This window comes from Ursus maritimus, unplaced genomic scaffold, assembly GCF_017311325.1.
Source record: "Ursus maritimus isolate PB19 unplaced genomic scaffold, ASM1731132v1 scaffold_8, whole genome shotgun sequence".
In the NCBI taxonomy this organism is placed as follows: domain Eukaryota; kingdom Metazoa; phylum Chordata; class Mammalia; order Carnivora; family Ursidae; genus Ursus; species Ursus maritimus.
The window spans coordinates 26,022,918-26,043,148 of record NW_024426996.1 but is presented as its reverse complement, the minus strand read 5'-3'; the positions used below and the strand labels follow the sequence as shown (position 1 = coordinate 26,043,148).

Below are 20,231 nucleotides of genomic sequence, written 5' to 3'. Positions count from 1 at the left end.
TTATCCCACCTTATCCTTGTGCAATTTCAAGCATACAAATCACATTTTAATCATTTGTTTTTATGTTTTTTTTGTGATTTGTAGACCAACAGCACCAGAATTACTGGGGAACTTTTTAGATATGCAAATTTGGGATTCCCACCTTAGAGCTGCTGAATCAAAAACTCTGGGGCTGGTTTTGATTTGAATTTCCCTGATGGCTAACGATCTTGAACATATTTTCATGTGTCTGTAAGCCATTTGTGTGTCTTCATTGGAAAAGTGTCTGTTCATATCTTCTGCCCATTTTTTGATTTGTTTGTTTCTCATGTATTGAGCTTGAGAAGTTCTTTATAGATCGTGGATACCAGCCTTTTATCTGTAGTGTCATTTGCAAATATCTTCTCCCATTCCGTGGGCTGCCTCTTTGTTTTGTTGACTGTTTCCTTTGCTGTGCAGAAGCTTTTTATTTTGATGAAGTCCCAGAAGTTCATTTTCACTTTTGTTTCCCTTGCCTTTGGAGATGTGTCATGAAAGAAGTTGCTGTGGCCAATGTTGAAGAGGTTACAGCCTGTGTTCTCCTCTATGATTTTGATGGATTCCTGTCTCACATCGAGGTCTTTCATCCATTTGGAGTTTATCTTTGTGTATGGTGTGAGAGAGTGGTCAATTTTAATTCTTCTGCATGTAGCTGTCCAATTTTCCTGGCACTATTTATTGAAAAGACTGTCTTTTTTCCACTGGTTGTTTTTTCCTGCTTTGTCAAAGATTAGTTGACCATAGAGTCGAGGGTCCATTTCTGGAGTCTGTATTCTGTTCCATTGGTCTATGTGTCTGTTTTTGTGCCAGTACCATGCTGTCTTTGTGATCACAGCTTTGTAGTATGGCTTGAAATCAGGCAACATGATGCCCCAGCTTTGTTTTTCTTTTTCAATGTTTCCTTGGTGATTCGGGGTCTTTTCTGGTTCCACACAAATTTTAGGATTATTTGTTCCAGTGCTTTGAAAAATGTCATTGGTATTTTGTTTGGGATGGTGTTGAAAGTGTAGATTGCTCTGGGTAGCATAGACATTTTAATACCACCTTACACCAGTTAGAATGGCAAAAATTGACAAGGCAAGAAACAACAAATGTTGGAGAGGATGTGGAGAAAGGGGAACCCTCTTACACTGTTGGTGGGAATGCAAGTTGGTACAGCCACTTTGGAAAACAGTGTGGAGGTCCCTCAAAAAGTTAAAAATAGAGCTACTCTATGACCCAGCAATTGCACTACTGGGTATTTACCCCAAAGATACAGACGTAGTGAAGAGAAGGGCCATATGCACCCCAATGTTCATAGCAGCATTGTCCACAATAGCCAAACTGTGGAAGGAGTTGAGATTCCCTTCAACAAACAAATGGATAAAGAAGATGTGGTTCATATATACAATGGAATAGTACTCAGCCATCAGAAAGAATGATTACCCAACATTTGCAGCAACATGGGACTGGAGGAGATTATGCTAAGTGAAATAAGTCAAGCAGAGAAGGACAGGTATCATATGGTTTCAATCATTTATGGAACATAAGGAATAGCAGGGAGATCAGCAGAAGGAAGGGAATAATGAAGGGGGGTAAACAGAAGTGGGAATGAACCACGAGAGACTATGGACTCTGGAAAACAGACTGAGGGTTTCAGAGGGGAGAGGGTGGTGGGATGGGCTAGCCCAGTGATGGGTATTAAGGAGGGCACGTATTACATGGAGCACTAGGTGTTATATGCAAACAATGAATCATGGAACACTACATCAAAAACTAATGATGTACTGTATGGTGACTAACATATCATAATAACAAACAAACAAACAAACAAAACAAAACAAAAAAACCCTCTGGGGCTGGGGCGGGGAGGGTAGTCTAGCAAGCTCTCCAGGTGATTTTGATAAATGCTTAAATTTGAGAACCTACTGTCCTAAGGACTTGCTTTACTCATCTTATATCCCAAATAGCTAGGACAATGTAGATGATAAGCAAGTGTTTACTGAGCTGAAACTTTACCTTCCAAGTCTTTAATTCAATAGAAACACCACTAGTCTTCCACGTGACTTCCCCAGATAAGATTCCCAAATGTTTAAAAAAAATAAAAAGAAGAAGAAGACAGAGACTGAAAGATAGCTATTGACCCTGGGCTAATTTATTTTGGCAATGAAGCTAGTAAACAATATGTATATAAAGTTGTGAAAAACTTTTCCAAATAATCTTTGTAAAATGTTTACAGAGTATGTCCAAGAAACATGGAGTCAATACCAGAGTTTAGTACCAATTTACAAAAAAATTATCTCAAACCATAAAATTTAAGTTACGTGAGGGTCATGAAGTTACTGGCAGGAAATAGTCTCTCACTGAAACTTAGGAGAATTGTGTTGTCATAGCTGTTGTGAGTTTCTCTTTACACAAGAAATATATGCTAGGCTATGAGCATCTTGGAAATATATGCTAGGCTATGAGCATCTTGGAAATTAACAGATGCTGTCTCTCTGGCCCTTTATCTCCAAAATAGCATCCTCTTTTATCAAGAATGATGCTATTAAATGGAAGAAATTAATCCTCATTTGCTTGAAATCACCATTGCCTAATTAACTGATTTTGTTTTTCAAAGGAGCCTAAAGGAATTAGAAGCAATCAAAAGTACAGCCTGGCAGCAAATGATCTCAATCCAATCCCTGGGATTACAGCTATCAAATAACAGTAAATAAGGGAATTATTTCACCAAGCGGTAACCTGGTATTCTTGAACATTCCTTCTGGCATTTTCACTGCTTAAGATTAGTACACGTACAGAACACTTTGAGCAACTCATTACTGATAACATTTTCAAGGCATAAATCAATAATTTTAATATTTCTCCTTGTGAAAGAGAAGATCAGAACAGGAGGAGAAAGATCTTTCATACCTATGACGAGGATCCTCCCTAGAATGTTAGTGTACCTAACAGCACCAGTCAGTCCACCAACACTCCTACTACTTTTTGAAAAGAGCTGTTCCCTATTCCATGAAAGTTAAAAATCAATGCAGAAGAGCCTGAAGTTGAAGCAAATTTTCTGAGCTGACAAGAGGGATGTACAGAGCCTTCATGTTCTCTTCCTGTACTTTTGCTTCTCAACTAAAAAAAAAATTGTTGTGTAAATTTCAGCTACAGAGAAAGAGGGCAGGAATTTTGATCAGGGAAGAGTTACAGCCTAATAAATCTTTGTCTAAAGCACGCAAGTCCTTAGAAGTGATTTAAGAAACAAAGTTTTACTCCCTGCATTCAAAGCAACAAGATTCCAGAAACTTCTGCATTGCCTACTATTATGTTCTAAGTGTTTGTGAACTCCAAGATCCATGTTGAAATCCTAATGCTCAATGTGATTGTATTAGGAGGTGGGGCCTTTGAGAGGTACTTAGGTCATAAGGGTCTGGCCTTCATGAATGGGATCAGCACTTTTATTAAAGAAACCTGATAGAGCTCCTCAGCCCTTTCCATCATGTGAGGACACAGTGAGAAGCCATCAGCTATGAACAAGGACTAAGGTCCTCACTGGAACATGACCATACAGGCACTCTGACTTGGACACTCTAGCTTTCTAGAACTGCATGAAATAAATTTCTGTTGTTTATAAGTCACTCAGTCTGTGACATTTCCTTTACAGCAGCCCAAATGGGCTAAGGCACCTACTATATACCTGCTACATATAGATAAAAATTCAAAGGTCTCTGCTTATCTATCCAAATTGCTAAAATCAATAATCTTCCTACTGTAAATATCAAGGTCTATGTCAGGTAACCCAACAGAAAGACATAAAAGGTGTTTGGAAGAGCTGAAAAACCAAAGATGGGTCCTTGAGACAACCCAGAAATTAGTAGCAGAAGGAATCTTTGACCACTTTTAGGTCTAGAGGGACTAGAAGAGGAGATGAGGGGACCAATCCTAAAAGCCAAGCTGTGCAGTAAGAGCTGATTTCATGAGCTGACCTCCCAGGATTAGCTGGAACAATGATGGAGGGCCATCCTACAAAAGCCTATAACCATGATGAGACACAACCACTGCTAGAGAGGACTCTCTCCAACCCAAGCAAATGAGGGCGGTGGAAATTCCCAGGCACCTTGTCCTCCAATCTCCCACCAATATCCTCCATTGGCCAAAACTAGCCAGAAAGTGTCTGCAAGGAAAAAAAATTAGAGTGGGTAGAGGGGAGTTGGGAAAATGGATCTGAGAACAAATAGGCCCCTTTGAGCAGTTCATTGTTGATAACACTCCTATGGTAGAAGTCATCTCACTTTTCACCCTAGTTTTTGTTTTTAATGCTTTTTGGGACATTAAAATTGCAATGGGATACATAGAGCTGTAATTTAACTTTTAAAGATTAATGAATGAATCAGCAGTTCTTATATATGAAGTATTCCTATCTTAGAAACAAAAACTGTTTTAAAGCTACTCCCAGAGTACAGTCATGGGGAAATATACCCCAGAATTTTTTTAAATTTATATAGCATCATAAATGTACCCATATGTTATAGCAATTATGCTTCTCTGAAATGAAAACCTTGCATTCCATAATAGCCTGGGAGAATGGATTGCCTATGAAAGCATAAGGTACTAACTTCATAAAACTCACATAGAAACACATGGAATGAAGTGAGGTTGTACATATCTTGTAGAATACAGGAAAGATTGATGATTAAGATAAGAGCAACTTTTAAAGAAAGTAACAATTATGATGATAATAATTAAAGCATATTTAATTAAAATATATTGAATACTAAGTCAAATGTTAACTTAGTAATCATCTCTTACAAATCTCTACCTACTGCAACCATTGACTATTTCTCTCCAAAATTCTGATTTATTTGCATTCAACCTGGATTACATGCCTCTCATCCATAGGGAATTAGGTGCTTGTAAGCCCACAGGGTAAATTGAAAATAGGTATCATTTGTTGAGTACTTGCCATCTGCAAAGTATTGTGCTAAACTTGTTAGATGCTTCATCACCTTTAGTCCTCACAAAACTTACGAGACGGGTACTGTCAATACCCCCATTTTACAGATGAAGACATTGAGGCATAAAGAGATTAAGTAATTTTCACGAAGTTACACAGCAGATTACCCAAACAGATTTTTAGTCTGGTGGAGTATGTGTCTTTGCCCCTAAAATATATTATTTCTCTTAGACAAAAGAAGAACAAAGCTTAATGTTGAAGATAAAGTAAATAGAAATGACAATGACCCAAAAATGAGTAAAATAAATGCTACAAGAAAAGGTACAGAGTGTTATAGGGTAGGCTCAGAACAGGTCTGACAGATCAGTTAGGTCCATCAAAAGTTCATTCAGCCCCTTACATTCCAGGATTTATGTCAGGTTCTAGGAATGTAAAGATAAAGACATGGTGACTGCCTAGAAGTACACAGAGGCTAGTAGAGAAAAGGGATCTGTGTATATAAACTAATGGCAATAAGGTGCACTATATATAAATTATGTACAAACACAACATGTGCAAAGTGTAAAATGGGCACTATCATTTTAAAATTAAGATTACAAATAATGGTAATGACATATTATAGATATTTAACTGATCAGTTCCTGAAAAAAATCCCCAAGAATTACAAATTCTAATTTATAACACGCCTTCTAGATATATGTTTTTATTTTCCTATTACCCAACACTATGCATTCCTTTGTAAAAATTAGTCACTTTTAGGGGCGCCTGGGTGGCTCAGTCATTAAGCGTCTGCCTTCGGCTCAGGGCGTGATCCTGGCGTTCTGGGATCGAGCCCTGCATCAGGCTCCTTCCTCTCCCACTCCCCCTGCTTGTGTTCCCTCTCTCGCTGGCTGTTTCTCTCTCTGTCAAATAAATAAATAAAATCTTTAAAAAAAAATAGTCACTTTTAGGATTGGATAGACCTTGAGAGATCATTGCCGTTGTCCTATACCCTTACCCCATCTCTGTCTTAACATACCAGACATATGAGAAAATACGCCACTTCTGTAGGCAGCCAGAGGATGGGATTTCACAACCTCAGTAGCTCACTCCAAAGTTTAATAGTCCATTGGGTCAGCCAGTTTTCTCTCCCACATTATCTTATGGGCCAGTGTTTTGCTCTTTCTAGAGAAAAAAAAAGTCTAGGCTCTTGGACATCATTTGTATATTGGTTATAAACTATGGAGATTGAAATATCCTCAGAAACCTCAAAGCTTCATTCAGAACCTTTGGTCCCCAGACATCCTAACCCCTTGCTGCCATCATCTTTACCTGTAGAACACAGATTAATGGCCTTAAATTAATGCATAAAAAACAAAACAACATAATCACACTACTGGGTATTTACCCCCCAAAATACAAAAGCACTAATTTTGGGGGGAGGAGGTTGGGGGGATGGGATAACTGGATGATGGACACTAAGGAGGGCACTGGGTGTTATATAAGACTGATGATGAATCACTGAACTCTACCTCTGAAACTAATAATACACGACATGTTAATTAATTGAACTTAAATTCAAAAAGTTTTTAAAAAAGAACAGAAGATGCTCCTGTGCCAAGAAACAAGGAACTAGAGATAGATAGAGACATAGATATTTTTAAAAAGCACTATTCAAAGGGATACATACACCCTATGTTTATTGCAACATTATTTACAATAGCCAAATTATGGAAGCAGTCCAAGTGTCCATCGACAGATGAATGGATAAAGAAGATGTAGTATATGCATATAATGGAATATTATTCAGCCATAGACGAGAATGAAACAGTGCCATTTGTAACATTAATGGATCTAGAGGGTATAAGGCTAAGTGAAATAAGTCAGTCAGAGAAAGATAAATACTACATGATTTCACTCATATGTGAAATTTAAAAAACAAAACAAATGAGCAAAGGGAAAAAGAGAGAGAGAGACAAACCAAGAAACTGACTCTTAACTAGAGAGAGCAAACTGATGGTCACCAAAGGGGAGGTGAGTGGGGGGATGGGTGAAATAGGGGATGGGGATTAAAGAATGCGCTTATCATGACGAGCACTGAGTAAGGTAGGGAATTATTGAATCACTGTACTGTACACCTGAAATTAATATAACACTATATATTAACTATACTGGAATTAAATTTAAAAATTATATTAAATTTAGGTTAAAATTTAAATTAAAATAAATTGAAAACTTCATTAAAAAAATGGTGCCTACAAAGTGTTAGGACTTACACTAGGCATTTTCACCTAATTCATACAACCTAATGAGAAAAAAATATTATATATGTTCTTTGGAGGATGTCTTCCTATACCATAAGGAATATCTTTCTCCACAGAATAGGTATAATAATTTATTTTTATGAATAAGATTAATAGCATTATTGTTTACACAACAACTTTATTTTCCCCTTCGACAGAAATGTCAAAGAGATTTGAGTGTCGCTATGAAAAGTTATACATTGTGACACTGGTGATAAGAAAAGAAACTTAATATTCTCTATTACCCAACTGAGAAATTCTTCCTGGAGCTCATTTTCCCAAGTAAATGCCTGCAAAAACTTTCTTCTCCTTCTTCCATCAGAGATCCATCTATCTTTTTGCTGTCTGAGGCAAAAATAAACCCAGCACTCTCTAGTTGGTTCTTAAATAGGATCTTGTAAGATGTGCACCACAATTTATATCTCACTACTTTATATAATATTCTTAAAATGTGTATTATCATGTTTTAAATTTTAAAATAACGTCAGGCTTTTTCCAACAGAAAGCAAATCCAATTTGGTTAATTAATTTGAACATAAAAATGACTTTGCAAGTCAAGATTTTGGCATATATGTTCTATAAATTAAATGAGCTAAATATGCAACTTCAATATTTTGGGGAATACATATTTAAGGCAATGTGAAATGATTCAAATATTTTTTCAAGTCCTAAAACCATAAAACTCCTAAAAGAAAACATAGGCAGTAATCTCTTGGACATCAACCTTGTCAATATTTTTCTAGATAGATCTCCTCAGACAAGGGAAATAAAAGCAAAGATAAAATATTGGGCCTACTTCAAAACAAAAAGCTTTTACACAGTGAAGGAAACCATCAACAAATAAAAAGGCAACCGACTGAATGGGAGAAGATATTTACAAATGATATATCTGATAAGGGGTTAATATCCAAGATATATTAGGAACTTATACAACTCAACACCAAAAAGACAAATAGTCCAATTAAAAAATGGGCAGAGAACCCAAATAAGCATTTTTCCAAAGACATATAGATGACCAACAGACATGTGAAAACATGCTCAACCTCACTAATCATCAGCAAAATGCAAAACAGAACCACAACGAGATAACCCCTCCCACCAATCAGAACGGCTAGTATCAAAAAGACAAGAAATGACAAATGTTGGCAAGAATGTGGAGAAAAGGGAACCCTCCTGCACTGTTGATTGGAATGTAAGTTGGTACAGCCACTGTGGAAAACAGTATAGAGGTTCCTCAAAAAATTAAAAATAGAAATAACATAGGATCCAGAATTCCACTACTGGGTATTTACCCAAAGAAAATGAAAGCACTGATTCAAAAAGATATATGCATCCCTATGTTTACTGCAGCAGTATTTATAATAGCCAAGATGTGGAAGCAACCCAAGTGTCCATTGATAGATGAATAAAGATGATATGATAATTTTATATATATATAAAATTTTGCCATTTGCAACAACATGGATGGACCTAGAGGTTATTATGCTAAGTGAAATAAGTCAGTCAGAAAAAGACAAATACCATGTGATTTCACTTATATGTGGAACCTAAAAAACAAAACAAAACAAACAAAGCAGAAACAGACCTATAAATACAGAGAACAAATTGATAGTTGCCAGAGGGGAGGGGGATGGGAGGATGGACAAAATGGGTGAAAGGGAGTGTAAGGTATATCTTCCGATCGTGGAATGAATAAGTCATGGGAATAAAAGGCACAGCATACAGAATATAGTCAGTGGTATTATAGTAAAGTTGTATGGTGACAGATGGTAGCTACACTTGTGGGTGAGCATAGCACAATGTATATCCTTGTTGAATCGCTATGTTGTACACCTGAAACTAATACAACATTGTGTGTCAATTATACTTCAATTAAAAAAGAGACAATAAACATTCTCATTTAAATTTTAAAAAGATGTGATACATCACACACACACACACACACACACTGGAATATTGCTCAGCCATAAAAAAGAATGAAAGCTTGCCATTTGTGACAAAATGAGTGGACCTAGAAGATATTATGCTAAATAAAATAAGTCAGACAGAAAAAGAAAAATACCATATAATTCCACTTACATGTGGAATCTAAAAAATAAAACAAGAACAAAGAAAACAGAAACATAAATATGGTGAACAAATTCGTGGTTGCCAGGGGTGGGGGAGGTTGGGAGTGGTGGGGAGAATGAGCTAAATAGGTGAAGGGGACTAAGAGGTACAAACTTCCAGTTATAAGATAAAGAAGTCACAGGGATGATAATTACAGCACAGGGAATATACTCAAGAAATTGTAATAACTTTGTATGGTGACAGATGGTAACCACACACAGTGTGATGAGCATTTTATAGTGTGTGTAATTGTCAAATCACCATGTTGTACACGTAAACCTAATATAGTATTGCATGTCAACTATACTTCAATTTTAAAAAATGTTATATTGGCAAAAAATGTATAAAATTAGCTGTCCAAATTTCCTACCTTTTTAGTATATTGGATTAAACAAGGAGTTTCTAACTTAAAAAGCAGCATATATTACTGATAATTATTTGATAAGTCTTGGTAGATCCTTTTGGGGTAGGAATCCCAGAAACTGAGAAAGTAAATGATTCTAATGACTGGGTAACAAATCCTTTAACAAGTCAAGTGATTGCTTCTTCTTTGCTTTTAACTAAAGTTGAAAGAGATGCAAGTTAAAATATACTTTTTCATGATAGATTAAGGGTGTATATTAGCTATCTATCACTGAGTGATATATTTCCCCCAAATTTGGTGGCTCAAGACAGCATACATTAGCTCAAAGTTTCTATGGGTCTGGAGTCCAAGCATGGCTTAGCTGGGTCCTCCAGCTGAGGCTATCACAAGAGTCTGCAATCAAGGTGTCAGCAATGCTAATGTCATCTCAAGAATTAACTGGAGCAGAATCCACTTTCATGCTCATTTAGTGGTTGTTGGCAGGATTTAGTTCCTTGGAGGCTTTTGGACTAAGGGCCTCTGTTCCCCACTGGCTGTCAGCCAGAGGCTGCTGTGGTTCCTTGCCATGTGAGCCTCTCTATAGGACAGCTCTTAGCATGGCAACTGGCTTCATCAGAGTGAGCGGGCGAGAGAGTGGGAGAGTGCCAGATGGAAGTCACAGTCCTTTATGACCTAATCTCAGAAGTGATCCACATTACTTTTGTCATTCCATTCATTAGAAGCAAGTCACTGTTTAGCCTGCACTCAAGAGGAAGGGACCACACAAGGTGTGAATGCTGGGAGGTGGGAGACAGTGGGACCATCTTAAAAGCTGCCTACCACAGATTGGCTTCTTTGCTTTTAATAACCACAACAACATAGGTCTAATTTAGTTTGCTGTGGAGTTTTGTTGATATTAAGTTGGCATCATGACCCCACCAAAATGCGGGAACACCAGATTCTAACAGAGCTACCCCTTTCCTGATGTTCCAAACAGAATTGTAAGCTTCAGGAAAAAATAACAAAAACAACAGAAAGGCAATGTAAAATTTTTTTCTTAATTGAACTTGAATTGGAAACCCCTACACACACACACACACACACACACACACACACACACACTTTAGTAAGTTTAAGCTTATGGTTTTGCCTCAAAATAATTCCTAATTCAAAACCCTAACATTACTAAGAGCTGGTCCCATAGGAAGAAAGGAAAACTGAAGAGAAGAAAGTACCTGAGAATACTCATGAGCATGTCCAAATTTATACAGTAGTCCCCCTCATCCGCAAGGGACACGGCCCAAGATCCCCAGTGGGTACCTGAAACCATGGAGAGTACCAAACCCTATAAATACTGGTTTTTTTCTTTACATACATACCTATGATAAAGTTTAATTTATAAATTAGGCACAGCAAGGGATTAAGAACAACATACTGTAATAAAAGTTATGAGAATGTGGTCTGTCTTAACATCTTACTCTGCTGTACCCACCCTTCTTCTTGTGATGATGTGAGATGATCAAATGCATATGTGACCAGATAACGTGAGGCAAATGACGTAGTTATTGTGACAAAATGTTACGCTACTGTTAAACCTTCTGACGATAAATCAGAAGGAGGATCGTCTGCTTCTAGATTGTGATAACTAAACGGATAACTGGAAACTCGGACAACAAAGTTGAAAGCACAGTTCAAAAGCAAGTGATCCTTCTTCTGACAAATAGGCAGAAGGTCAATAGTAGCTTAACGTCACAATACTCATGTCATTTACTTCATGTTATTTGGTCATGTAGGCATTTTATCATCTCATATCATCACAAGAAAAAGGGTGAGTACAATATAAGACAGTTTGAGAGACCACATTCATATAACTTTTCTTACAGCATATTGTTATCATTATTCTCTTTTATTAGTTATTGTTGTTAATCTCTTACTGTGCCTATTTTATAAATTAAACCTTATCATAGGTAGGTATGTATAGGAAAAAACAATATAGATAGGGTTCAGTACTCTCCATGTGTTCAGGTATTCACTGGAGGTCTTAGAACGTATCCCCTGTGGATAAGGGGGAACTACTGTACATGCCTAAATCCAGAAAGCAAAACAGGAAATGAGTCTGACAAATAGAGTTTTAAGAGGACATTTGAAAGACAAAGCCCAATGTGAACTGAAGCCAAACACGTAAATGTGATAATATAACTGCTTGCTGGCCTTGATAGAGACGAAACAGAATCTCCTTCTTATCAACTTCAAATCATGTATATGCCATTCTCCATTTCATCAGAATGAAATGGAACACCTCACTTATCCAGATGTCATTTACCCAACAAAGTCACTGAAAGTCGACTAAACATCAGAAAGAGAACTACTACAGAACAGCTTCAGTAAATACACAAGGTCCATGTACCTTACTAAGAAAGATTCTTGGGCTCTTATTTTACTTTATTTTTTTTTTTTTAAGATTTTATTTATGTATTTGAGAGAGAGCAAAAGTGAAAGAGATCACATGTAGGGAGGGGGAGAAGCAGACTCACCGCTGAGCAGAGAGCTAGATGCGGGCCTCAATCCCAGGACACTGAGATCATGAGCTGAGCCAAAGGCAGACACCCAATTGATTGAGCCACTCAGGCGCCCCATTGGGCTCTTATTTTAATATTTTTTTACCCTAAGTACACAGAAGATTAGAAAATAAGAAGATGGTGGGGAGCAAGTAAAAGAATGCATGTCTGTAGTACTCATAAGAAAGAACAGAGATAGGAAATTAACAGTCCATAATTTACATGGACATATTTAATGCAGAAAAAACTCAATCATCCCTGCGGTCATCACCCTAGTTCATAAGGCATCATAATTGAGGTCCTGATTTAGCAAATATTTATTACATAAAGAAAGAATATGTCAGAAAGTGCTAAATATGGATATTTTCAAGTGCAGATATTTCCCTCCACTCTGGTTCTGAGGAAATGGAAAAATAAGACAAAAATGAGAGCTTGAGAATAGGTCAAATATCACCTTTATTATGGATAAAGACTAAGTTGATGGATGTGGCTAACAAGTGAGTAAGCCAGTAATTCTAAGCCCCCAAACCGGACAGGCTTTCCCCACCCAGTCATAGGCAAGCCTAGACAAGGGAAGGCATCCTTCTATGGGGGAACTGCTTAGGCCAATACTCAGGGCATGTAGAGCCAGGACAGAGCTGACCGCTTAGTAGGAATCTCTCTTCCAAGAGAGAAGTGGAGGAGCCGAACCCTCCACATGCACAGTTCATTCTTTCCAAATGTTCAAATTAGGTAAGTCATTTCTTCCCCCTTAGCTGTGCTCTGCACAGAGGATTGGAGAGGCACTGTTTGTATTACACTATTTAACTCCCTCAACATAGAAGGACACGTCAGCATTAAAGAAAAAGCGTTTCTACCTTTTTCTCCAACAGTTGCTCGCTTTTTGATCTTTTAATCTTGGGCTTAACCAGTAAGTCTATGGTCAACCACGGGTTTTGCTATCTCTCTCAAGAGTAGCGGTAAGAAATTTACTAGAACAATCCTGCTGTTGCCTTCTTGAGGCAACACCTCCGATACCAGCCACATTTTTGAGGATATTTTTGGGAGATTTAGAATTTTCTCCCGAAAAACCCTAAAATGGGTTAGGACAATATAATTAAACCAACTCCAAGTCACTCTGTACTAAAGTTCGCAACTCACTCCCTATTCGAGTTCTCATACCCAATTGCGATAAGCCACATTATCCAAGAAAGCATATCAGAGATTTTTTAGTAAATGTAAACAATTTAAAGCACTCTATAATAATATGCCAACACAGAGATGCCCCACAATTAGATATAAACTCCCTTCTGTTGTGTAATTTCAGAGAAAAATGCAAAGTTCAGAGATTAAATCTCTGTGATTTAATGTCCAAAAGTACTAAAATTCAATGGAATCAAATACTCTCACCCATGTAAGTTAAAGGTCAACAAAATTTAGATCCAAATTTTTCTTCCGAAGTGTCTCACTCTGCTTTGAAGGGGTTCTTGTTGCCTGGGTGAAGTTGGGGGTCCTTTAATCAGCCGCAGTGTATGCTGTCTCTTACGGGAAGAGAGTGGTTGCCTCAGGGCTGCTCAGCGCAATGCCAAGTCTTTGATGTACTTCCCTTATTATAGAGTCCAAAAAGTTAATTGGACACATACGTATATCACGGCACCAGCCAGCACCCACTAAAATAGAAAATAAACAACCCTCACCCCCCCAAAACTGTTATCTTAAGAAAACTTATGTTTCTGAAACTAAATATTTAGTGTTGCAAAGACTCAATGTTATCTTTAAAAAAAAATGAGGCTAGTTTTGCCAGAATGTTAGTCAGCTAAACCTGGTACTCAAAGCCCCAGACCTGGAAACCTACCTTAGGTCGGGAGAACTTAAGTTTGGATAATTTTGGCATTAAACATTTAGCACGAGGAGGAGGAGAGAGGGATTCATTCGTGTATTTTGTCTCTTCTCTAGGTATGCGGCTTTGAGAAGTTACTGTCTTTTTACAAGGCTGGAATTTTATGTTGGTGAGAGCACCAGACACCAGCTCTTTGTCAAAGACCCTTATTTTCCCTTTGTATATACCTAATTTCCATTTCCCTTTGAACCCCCAGTTATGACACCCTGTTAGATAGAACCCAGGATCGTCATGTTCACAGTCCCTTGAAATCAGGTATTTTTTTGGTCCTAGGCCACAATGGCTGTTTCCTCTACTTCTCATCAAGGGGTTGTTAAACCTAAATAGCTGCATCCTGGAGAATATTTCTCCCTCAGACAAAATTAACCAATCAAGAACCAACCTGAGACCAGGGAGTGAGAGAGGACTCTTGACCTACATACGGAAAGCACACATAAATCCAAACTTAACCTTCCACAATCCCTTCCTGAATGGAATTTGGGCCCATGAATGCCATGCTGCCTGCCAGGCCCGGCACTAACAATTAAAACATGACCCACCCTTCCCCATCCCCTCCCCCAGTAATGCTCTGTAGTGTCCATGGGACTTGGTCGTTTTGCTGTTTAAAGGTAACGAATGTGCTCCCTTCCCCTAATGTCATAAAGCACGACCACCTGGAGAACCACGTTAGCCTGTTGCGGGATCTTCACGCCGGCGCTGTGCGAGGCGGAGCCGCACGTGCGAGGCGGAGCCGCAGCAGCCTTCCCCAGAGCCCGCAGATCTGCTGAGGTCCTTGCGCTTGCCGAGGCCTGCCCCTGAGGAGGTCCCGCACCTCCTGCACTTTTGCTTGCTGCCTTTGTGAGGGCTGCCCACACAGTCCGCATGTGCTAAGGCCCAAGAGACCCCGGTGCCCTTGCTGAGGCCCCTTTAGCCCTCCTTTTCAGAGACCTACAACCCAGTCTTGACGCTGTAGAAAGAGAATGGACTCTGGAAATGCCTGTCTGCAAGGTCATCATGCACCCAAGGTAAAACATTGCATGGCCTAAGGCTGAAAGCCTCTTGCCTCAGCCACAGCAGTTAAAAACTGCCCGAGTACAATCCTCTACAAATAGCTAAAGTCATTACACCCTATCCACACGATAAAATCCCCAGTCAAAAGCTGCATGCTCTCGGGGGTGCCGGGGTGGCTCAGTCCGTTAAACATTTTTTAAGCGTCTGACGCTTGGTTTTGGCTCAGGTCATGATCTCATGGGGAGGGGGGGGGACTTGAACCCTGTGTGGGGCTCGGTGCTCAGCAAGGAGTCTGCTGGAAGATTTTCTCCCTTTCTCCCTCCCCCAGCTCATGTGTGCATACTCGTGCTCTCTCTCTCAAACCAATCTTTAAAAAAAAAAAAAAAAAAAAAAAAAAGCTGCATGCTCTCACCACACCTGAAACCTCAATTGTTCACATTTTACTGTGCTTCCCCCAGTTTCCAGTCCTTTCTTTATTTCTCCATGCATCAAACATTAGGGTCTCAAGGGGTCCGGTAAATTTCACTCCTTTTCCCTAAATTCTGAACCAATTAACATATATGTTGACAAAGCAGACAGAGCCCAAAATAGCACCTTCGTTACCGATAAAGGCTAAATAAGAGGGTCTGGATAAAAAAGTCATCAAACCTCAGACTGAGGCAAACTTACCCACACGGTCACAGACAGCACTAAAGGAGCGGGTTCCCTCACCTGCTCTTGGAGAGAAATGCACCAAGAATAAAAAAAAATGAGGACTGAGCCAAAAACACCCAGTTCGTTCTTACCAAATATGCCAATCAGTTAAGTCATCCCACATGCCTGGGGTGGAGCGAACAAAGAGGACAAGAGTTTCACCCTAATTCTGCTCCCTCCACATTAAAGGAAACACCTGGATGGAGTAAGTGGCTAAAACAAGGCAACAGTAAATGGAACAAAGGAAAATAAAACCATGTCAGCTTGATAAGGAATGAGAGTGAGGGGCGCCCGGGTGACTCGGTCAGTTAAGCGCCTGCCTCTTGATTTTGGTTCAGGCCATGATCTCAGGATTATGAGATTGAGCCCCACATCGGCCTTCACACTGGGTGGTGTGGAGCCTGCTTGAGATTCTCTCTCTCCCTCTTCCTCTGGCCCATCCCCCACATGCACGCGTGCTCTCTCTCCCTCTTTAAAAAAAAAAAGGGAGTAAGAGTGGGATGGTTAACATGACACTTGAAAGAGAGACCTGGCCAAGTAGGGGAGCAAGCTGTGTGTTATCTGCAAGAAGGCAGAGAGAACAGACGATGCAAAGGTCCTGAGGAAGAAGAGTGTTTGATATGTTAGAGCAGTGGTTCTCCATCAGGATCCATTTTCCCCCCAACCCTTGGAGACTATTTGGTAATGTCTGCAGATATTTTTTATTGTCACAATGCAGGGAGGGATGTTACTGTCATCTACTGAGTAGAGGCCGGGATGCTAGCAAACATCTTATAATGTACAGGACAACCCCTCCAGCACAAAGTATATGCTAATAGCACCAAGATGGAGAAACTCTGTATTAGAAACACACAGAGGAAGCCAGTGGAAGAGAGACTGCAGACGAAGTCAGAAAGGTGGCAGGGGCCAAGGCCATGCAGAGCCTTGTAGATCATGGTAAGGACTTTGGATTTGACTCTGCCACAATTGGAAAGGCATTGCAGAGTTTTGACTGGAAAGGTGGCATAGTCTGATGATGTTTTTAAGGGAACCCTAAAAAATGCAGAGAACAGGTGTTAGGGAGGCAAAGGTGGCAGCAGGGAGAGGCTATTGAACTCCAACTGAAAGAGAATGATGGTGCTGGTGGAGGTGGTGGGAAGTGGTGGGTTTCTGAATATATTTTGAAGATAGAATGAAAAGAATTTTCTGATGGCTTAGATATGTGGGGTGAGAGACACAGAGGTGTCAAAGATGACTCCAAATGTTTTGACCTGAGCAACTGGAAGAATGGAAATGTCATTTGCTGAAATAAAAATGACAGTAGCAGGAAGAGCTTTTAGAAGGAAAAGTGAGGGCCTCATTTGGGGAGGTCATGTATGAGAAGTTCATTAGGTATCTGACAGAAAGAGACAACTGTATATTTGAATATAAGAAAGCAGTCAGAGGAAGGTTCTGGCTGGTGATGTTTAAAGCTTTTAAAACCTAAGGGAGGTCACCTGAGCCCCAAGTGAAGACAACACAGAAGGACTGAACCTGGGGCATTTGAAAGTTTAGGACTTGGGGGAACAAGAAGGAACCCTCAGAGGAGACAGAGAAGCCACTAACCTAGGAGTCAAACAAAGAGAGTGGTGTCTTGAAACCAATGTTATTTATAATCATGACTCTAAGCCATTGATAAAAAGATGGAATATTCTTCAGTATGCTCTTTTTAAGATATAATGTTGGGGTTAGTTAAAATACATATACATTTTTACAAGATATCCACCAAAATAGGGGCACCTGGGTGGCTCAGTCCGTTAAGCTTCTGCCTTCAGCTCGGGTCATGATCTTGGGTCCTGGGATTGAGTCCCGCATCGGGGTTTCCTGCTCGTTGGGAAGGCTCCCTTTGCCCCCCCAACTCATTTGCTCTCTCTCTTAAATGAATAAATAAATTCTTTTAAAAAAAGATATCCATTAAAATATAATTTAAGTAGGCTTTATAAGTTATCCCAGTTATTTTGAAAATTCATAGATGGTGAATACTGGAGTTTCCAAATAGCGCTCTGATGTAATATAGGCACCCAGGACAGAAGTCCCTTATTTTTATTTGGCTTTTAGCTTACATCGTTGTTTTTTATAGCATGCTATATTTCATTGATCTTTAAGATTCATATTTTTAATTTTGACAGCTCTAAAATCAGGATGCGTCTTGCAATTGAGGTGGTAGGAAGCATTGTGTTTCAACTGCAGTGTTTTTTTTTTTTGAAGTGGGTAAAAAAGGTGCCTCATATAAGCAAAATATCATAAATTTGATAAAATATTTAGATAATGTCTTGGGAATGTGACTAAGATTCAGATCTCCATATACTAAAGTGTGGCATAAAGACAAGAAACCAAGTCAACATTAGCTGACTCCCTTTTTATTAGACAGGCAGCCATCACCCCCTACAGGCTAAGAAGATTCTCTTCACTCTGACTAGAATTTGCAGGCACAGAACTAGGAGGGATGTTATTAGCGACCCCTCACATTCTCTCTTGAGTTTCTTCAAGGTGCTTTGGCATCCCAGAAGAAAGCTTAGGTAGGAAATGAGACAGATGACTAGTTTTACCATGTAAAGAGTATCAGGGAATACCTCCCCACCGTACCCACACCCTTTTACAACTACACATAGCCAGCTTTTTGCATAAAACCCACAAGCCACACACCTTAGTTCTGGCCTGCATCACCCCTCATCTGGAATACATAACTGCTTTCTAACTGACCATCCTACTCCCAGACTTTTACTACTTCTAGCCCCACATGCAATCCATAAACAAATCCATAAACAAATGTTTATCTTCAAAATATCGCCAGAACCCCATTGTTTTTCACTTTCATGCTATCATTCTCTGTTGCAATAATCCCCCTACCTGTTCTCCACCTACAGTCACTCCTCAGCACAGATCCAGAAGTATCCTTTTCAAATGTAAGTGTGTGTCACCCATCTGGCCTGGAACCTCTAATAGCACCTTTTGTCTTCAGAGTAAAAGCCAAAGTCCCCACCATAGCTACATCAGGGAGCAGCAAATTATAATCCACCCGCTCTGTTTTGGACACAGCCATAACCCATTCATTCACATATTGTCTAGGATTCCTTTCATGTGACAATGGCAGAGTCATGCATTGATTATTCATTTAGTAATGTTATTAGTACTATGCAGTAATATATAACATTTGATTCATCACAATTTCAGGAGAAATAACACTTTTGAGAAAATAAATCTGAATGCGAGAAAAACCTAAGTTTCTCAGGGGCTGCACCTATTTGGGATGGTCACACTTCCCAGGTGGAGACAGTGCCTGAGCGTGGAAGTGTGAGCAGGCATGATCCGTGATTTGGCTCTTCAGGGAAGGGGGTAGGGGGACATTAATGGGAGGACAAATTTAGCTGAGAGAGGGAGAGAGGTTCTTAGCAGCTGTCATGAATGGCATGGAACTGGGAGAGACAGACTGGAAATGCTCTAGAGTATTTCTTAGAAGCTTCTTTCTGCGTTAGACCCTCTAAGATGTCTGGGCCCGCTTCTTTCAGAAAATGACCCCAAATTCCTACATTATATTCATCAAGCCTTCTGGAGTTGGATTTCTATTTCCTCTTATTTAATTCCATGTAAAGATTGAGCCACGTGGTACATCGACTTTTATTTATGTTACATTTGCCAACATTCTTTGAGCGCTTCCTATGTGCCAGGAACGGCACCAAGTGCTTTGCATGAATTATCCCATTAAATCCTCCCCTAAAATAAGCCATTTAGACCTTTTCATTTCCTCATTTTCACAGATGAGGAAATTGAGGCTTGCGGAGGTAGATAAACGTGTTCAAGGTCACAGCTGGTAAGCTGTAGATCCAAGGCTTGAAGGATCAGACTGGCTCTCTGACTGCAGGTACCAGAAGTGTGAACGTGAGTAACTTGGTTCCTGAGCAAGGACTTCCCAGCACAGCGGGGAGGATGAGGTGAGGGGGTGCAGTGGCAAGCAGTGGAGCGATCCAGCATATCCCATAGGGTCTCACAACTCTTACCTCTACCGTAGGGGCTTCGTCTTCTCACGGCTCATGACTTCCTTCCAACTTGGGGACTCAGACCACGCACAGAAGATAGGACACTTCCTTTCCAGTAAAATCTTCGGTGGCTCACTGAGGACAATGGTTGTATTTTATCCATCTTTGTTTTCCTGTGACTAGAACAGTCTCTGGGAAATGGTAGTTTTTGTTAAACATGTGTTGAATTAATTCTAAGACCCAGAAGAATATTTTAATCTATCTGCTTTCCAGGGTCAAGGTGTGGTATTTAGAAGAACACTAAAAAAACAAGCCCAAACGCTTATCATGGATAGAGACGCAGAAAACTCCTATTTAAATCACAAATCTTACCTAGGAGGAACAACACATTGAATGGTAATCAATCACTGACACTGTCACCAAAATAGAATTTTCCATTTTAT

The 20,231-nt window shown here is 39.5% G+C and overlaps 1 long non-coding RNA gene across 5 annotated transcripts in view; it reads right to left on the bottom strand.

The window, feature by feature from the left end:
- The window catches only part of LOC103665302, a 150,385-nt gene that overhangs the window by 22,807 nt on the left and 107,347 nt on the right, over nucleotides 1–20,231 (bottom strand). For 3 of the 5 annotated variants that reach the window (XR_005833443.1, XR_005833444.1, XR_005833446.1), the window contains one exon: nucleotides 19,744–19,979. The exons of 1 other annotated variant lie outside the window; for it this stretch is intronic. This is a non-coding gene — a long non-coding RNA (uncharacterized LOC103665302). Of the gene's footprint in view, nucleotides 1–19,743; nucleotides 19,980–20,231 lie in introns of those variants that run through there. One more of the 5 variants, XR_569259.2, reaches the window with a different exon arrangement.